This window comes from Cervus canadensis, chromosome 28, assembly GCF_019320065.1.
Source record: "Cervus canadensis isolate Bull #8, Minnesota chromosome 28, ASM1932006v1, whole genome shotgun sequence".
Taxonomy (NCBI): Eukaryota; Metazoa; Chordata; class Mammalia; order Artiodactyla; family Cervidae; genus Cervus; species Cervus canadensis.
The window spans coordinates 21974163-21979940 of NC_057413.1; the positions used below are offsets into that span (position 1 = coordinate 21974163).

General features: G+C 39.5%; 2 non-coding genes across 2 annotated transcripts; one reads left to right on the forward strand and one right to left on the reverse strand.

Moving 5' to 3' along the window:
- On the forward strand, positions 1-72 carry TRNAA-UGC. Its single transcript has one exon. It is a non-coding gene; the product is annotated as a tRNA-Ala (tRNA).
- Positions 73-2559: 2487 nt separating this feature from the next.
- On the reverse strand, positions 2560-2631 carry TRNAA-AGC. Its single transcript has one exon. It is a non-coding gene; the product is annotated as a tRNA-Ala (tRNA).
- Positions 2632-5778: the final 3147 nt, after the last annotated feature.

Sequence of the window (5778 nt, forward strand, 5' to 3'; positions counted from 1 at the left end):
GGGGATGTAGCTCAGTGGTAGAGCGCATGCTTTGCATGTATGAGGTCTCGGGTTCGATCCCCGGCATCTCCACTTTAGCTGAACTATGGTTTCAGCTGACTTCTCACCCTTTAATCCTTTCAAGGATTAATATTAAAGCATAGATAATGGAATCTTTTAAAGTTAGGTGTACTGAGTTATGGGGAAATTATTGCTCAAAGCCCCTCCACCCCTGCTTAATAAGGATTGTAGCTCTAATATACCAAGAACAGTTGTTTTTATATAATATATTTATTATATATTATTTATATATTATTATATATTATAATTATATAATATAAATTATATATAAATATAATATATAATTATATTATTATATATTATATAGAGAAGACATTAGCACAGGCAGAATGAATTCTAAAGGGAGGTTAGAACATTTCTTCAATTGTGGAAGCTGGTTTTGAAAGAAAAAAGCTACATTCATAAACTAGCCTTCCATATTTGCTCCAGGTTGTCCTATTAGTAGACCAGAAGTCATTGTTACATTTTTATGACATACTTTTATTCCACTCTTTCATAGTGATTACTGACATGATCAAATTTTTATAAGAAATAATAACAGTCCAAAACTTTTGTCTTCCCTATTAAAAAAATTGTATGTATATCATCATGTTTTACACTTTAAATATATTTTACAACTTAGCAATTTGTAATTGTATAATTACAATTTTGTCAATTATACTCAATGAAGATGAAAGAAAACTATATACTTTACAGTGATTTTCAAGAAACAGAAGCCATATATAGCAAAAACTAATATTGTGTTTTATGCCAATTGTCTCAATTAAAACTTTTTTAGAAAAGAAATACAAGTCATTCTTTGATGAAAATAAAAATTAAAATGCATTTCATATAAAATATAAAGCATAAATATATATTGAGAACTAAGTTTTTAGCTTTTAATTTTGGACTTTTTTTTTTTACAAATAAATAACACAAATATTTGTTAGAGAAAGAGGCATATGATTTGTACTGGTCTCACTTTTAGTGATGAGAAATTGATCATTGATTTCAGGTATGTCAGCCTGTTCCATGCATTCTAGAGCTCCTCCATCCAATTTTACCTCATGGTTGTAGCAGCCATTGATGATTGTGACCTAGATACATTACAGCAATATCAGTTGCAAAATGTTGAATCTAATTTTATAATTCCTTCTGCATGTATTAGCAGTGATTATTCTACAGAGAAAGTTTCCCTCAACTGTATGCTTATCCTGAAGTACATTCCAGATAAGAGAGGTGGTATAAATACTTGATTCTTTTCCTTCATTTGTCAGCTTTCATTCAAAATAATGAATATTTCATTCAAAATAATGAATCAATAACCAAAATCCTCCAAAGCCTGGGTCTAGGAACAATGGTGTGTGTATTAATTTTGCAACCAGGTTCTTTACTAAATTGTCTGTTTGTAGTAGCTTTTCTGTTTTGAGGAGTTGTTTTCAGGTATACAAGCCTAACAGAGAGCTTTATCCCCTCCTATCTACTTGTTACTCTTCTAATTACTGTTTTATGCTAAAAGCCTTGATTAGTACCTCCATTACAACATTAAAATAGTAAAGACAGTAGATATCCTTGTCATGAAACAATTAAATCGATGTGACCACAAATATACCTGAAAGGACTTAAATAGGTGATACAGATCATAAAAACTTACTAAAAAATATTGTATGGAATTATTTTCAAGAATAAAAACTAATTCCTGGAAATTAACACATTTAAAAGGGACAACTGATTTTTTTTTTTTTTTTTTTTTGGCCTCTCATATATTCAGCCAGTATTTCAGACTAGGTCTGGTCTAAGCAAATCAGCTCTGATTATTAGGTTGGTTAAGACACACAGTGGGATACTTGTTTGTGTTGTGAAAGTAGAAGTGAAATAAATTTCACTCAAATTTATTTCTGAAATGAGTCCATGTCATTTATTTTGAATGAAATTTTTTCAACAGGAGATATTTAGATGCTTGACCTCTCACACTCAATCTTAGCAAAGTGGCAATGGTCTGAATTCATTGAAGCAACTAGTCTCCATTCAATCTGTCGTTCAGTTTAGGCTTGGAAGGCACCACATAGGATGACAGACAACACTTTATTGTTTCCCTATGCATAGAACCCTGTGGTTATAACTGAGGACCACTGCTTCCACATCAAGTGATTCAAGAAAAGAAAGAAAGCAAGGGGTGGTCAGATCCTCATTAGGAAGAAATAAGTGATATTTTTCTACGATTCCACGTCCAGTATGTTTGTTGCTCTAAGAACGCTTCAGAATTCAGGAGAAAGTGAGTGAAAGTGAGAGTCTCTTGTTGATTTTCTTTCTGCTTTCAACTTGGACTCCAAAGAAATTAGGCCAATTATCTTTCAAAAACGCTTGGACATTGCTGGTGGTGGTAGCACTCTCGGAGCAGAAATTGGATACCACAAAGGCAGTACAGATAGAAAACTGAATGAAAGAAGATACCCGGTTTTAGAGGATGAGACGAAAGGAAAAGCGGCTTGATCACAAATACAGCCCCCTCAAAACTGGTGGAGGTGCCGGGGATTGAACCCGGGACCTCGTACATGCTAAGCACGCGCTCTACCACTGAGCTACACCCCCAGCTGCGAGCAGTCTTCCTTGGATTCCTTTCGTGATTTATAACCATTATTCCTTTGCTTCTCAAAGATTTAGTAAATTGCCTAGGAAAGGCCCATTTGCGAAATTGACTTCGCAGCGGCCTCAGACGAAAACAACAGAATGAAATTCTAAAAGGAGGCTGAAAAGAGACCATTTGTTATCTTTTACTCTCCAACCTCCAACCTCCAGCCCTTTCCACCTGTAAGGCTTCAGGAAACCGAAGCAGGTACCCCTGTAGCCGGATACCCGCTGAGGAGGTGTCGTTGGGAAGGGAGCAGAGGTGGAGTCAAAGCGGGTCCGCGCCTGCCGAGCTCCAGCTCCCGCGGCCAGCACCACCTGCCTTGGAACAAAGACCCTCAAATCATCCGCGTTTCCGGAAGCCAAAAAAAAAAAAAAAATCCCCTGGGTTTGTGGTGATGGCAGGGAACATCCCAGCGAGCTCACGATGTCCTGGACGGATCGCTTAGGACTAATTGGAAGCATGAGCCTGGGTGCCTGGCATCACGTAGGCGCCCAGGTCATCCAAAGGAGCAACATTTACCTCGCGCAAATCCCTGGCGTTCTCCTGCTTTGCCGAGCTTGGCCGAGAGTGGGCTGGGCTGGGCTGTTGCTTAGAACAAAAGGTAAGCAGGCAAGGCAGGACTGGCTTCTGTTTATCCGCGACCAGTCCTTTAGGAATCAGGGAGCTATCAAGAATTATTAATACCTCGGATGATTTAGGAAAGGGTAGAGTCTCCTATATTTTAAAGAGTGAGCCCAGCCCCAGTTCACAGCCTTCGATTTCTCCGGCACGTCCAGCGCAGTCTCTCTTCTCTCTCCCTCTGAAACAATTTCAAACTAATTAAAATTCTGAAAAAAATAATACAATACCCCGCAAATAACTATATACCTTTTATCCAGAGTTAGTGACTTAATATTTTACCCCATTTGATTTATCACTTGCTTCCTCTCTCTCCCATTTGAAAGTAAGCTGCAATACATCTTTGAAACAGAGCAAGACCCTGTAGTCTTTGTCCCCCATGTCTTCTGCCTGCCTTTTGTCTGTGGAAAATCTTTAGCCAAACAGGAAGTTTAGAGAAGTGGAAAAAAAAAAAAAAAAGCAGAAACAAAGGAAAAGAGTCCAACAAGACTAAATAATAATTGTCTAGTCATTAAAAGGACCTTAATCTCTGGGTCAGGAAGATCCCAGGGAGAAGGGAATGGCAACCTACTCCAGTATTTTTGCCTGGAGAATTCCATGGACAGAGGAGCCTGGAAGGTTACAGTCCATGGGGTCGCAAAGAGTCGGACAAGACTGAGCAACTGCACTCCTAGTTCCTTCTCAAGGGCTATAGATAATATTCTGAGCCATATCCTGTGAAATGTCTTGTAGATAGTGAAACCCTCAACAGGTGGAGAGGTTAACTACATGATGACCAGACTATAGCCATGACCTAAGCTTCCAGAGCTCCAAAAATTGGCCTCAAGGAAATGGGAACAAACTGGCCCTGGAACTAAACATCAATTGTACTTAAAACAATCAAGATGACGCTGATCAGACTGACCACTGATGACCAATTCCAAGATGACTGTAAGAGCTGACTGTGCTGTTTCTGCATGTAGCCCCTTCCCTTTGTCTATAAAAGTTCTTGCCCACTGGTTGAGTGGTGAGGAGTTGGCCCTTGGGCAGGTGACCGTACTCCACTCTTTGCTGGCTTCCAAAATAAAGCAAACTTTCCTTTCCTCCAACCTTGTCTCTTTATTGGCTTTTTCGTGGGGACCAGGTTAGGGTGATTAGTCATAAAGCTCTAGATGTGGGAGTCTTACCTAGAATGGGTCAGAGCTGGAGACTTTGAGAGCAAGAATTGCAGAAAGCCCACCTGGATCAGCAGAGGAGAGGTTATCCTGAAACCAGGTAGCAACAGAAATACAACTTGGGGTTGAATATTTAGTATCAGAAGAGCAGAGAGGTGGAGGAACTGAAAATGATCTTCTCCTTATGGGCCAAAACCTGTAGTAAGACAGAATTTGTTCAGAGTATGTTGTATGTTGAAGATTCTATGAAATTCAGTAAAGGAACATGAGAAGGAAAAAAGAGGGTAACTCTTGCCGTAAGTTAAGATCCAAAGCAGAGATTTCATGAGAAGGAAGAGCTACAGCATTTTGGCATGTGACAGTCTTTTCAAATTTATCTCCAAAATTCTGCACTATATATAGAAAAGCAGTTGAACCCTAATGAGTGGAAGGGATTTCTTGGTACTTGGTTTATTTGACGTTGTCAAGTTCAACTTCCTCCTGCGAGGGAAGGAGGAGAATTGTGGAGGTGAGACAGACAGAGTGGGTATGGAACTGGTGAAGCGGCCTGCCCAAGGCCACATGGTGGGTGGGACAGAACCACAACCAGTAGGTAGGCGTCCTGGCTCCTGCAGGAGCAAGGATTTCCCTTCCTGGCCCTTCTCCATGTTTGGGCAGCCGCGGTGAATCAATCGCTCACTCTAAGACTCCAACCTACTCTATAACCAAAACGGCCCAGGAGGACACTTGCATTTTTCTTTTCACATTTTCACCTTTTCACTGGTTGCTGTGTGTCACAGACTGACGAGTGCCAAGCCCCAGAGAAGGTAACAAGGCAGAAATGAAGGCGACTTTTTAGCAGTCCAGCATATTTCAGAAGCAAACATAAGAATCACAGAGACAAACTTTATTGTTTCTAGGTATTTCTCAGAAAACAGGTATCCTGGAACATGTTCTAATCAGGATGTAGGTAATTTGGCCCTTCGACTGCAGAGTGCAGCGGCCGAGGGACCCTAGTCTCTGGAGAAAACATGGCAGATGACTGGAACCGTGACAACAAATCAGGGTTGAAATCCTGGCTATGTTCATTTATTCATGTGTTCAACAAGGATCTAGGTGTTTAAGCACCGAAGTGTACTGGTTTTACCTGGTCATTTTGTATATGCCAAGTAACTGGACCACTCTATGCATCATTTTCAGTATTATGGTTGCTGTGAAATGTTTCTTAAAAATCTGATCACTAGAATTGAGTAAGGATTAAACCAAGAGAAAGAAAGAAAAAAAAAAGGCAATTTGATACAGTGCTCCAGAATAGAACTGTAGTGATGAAGGCATGATTTTACTCTATTATCATTA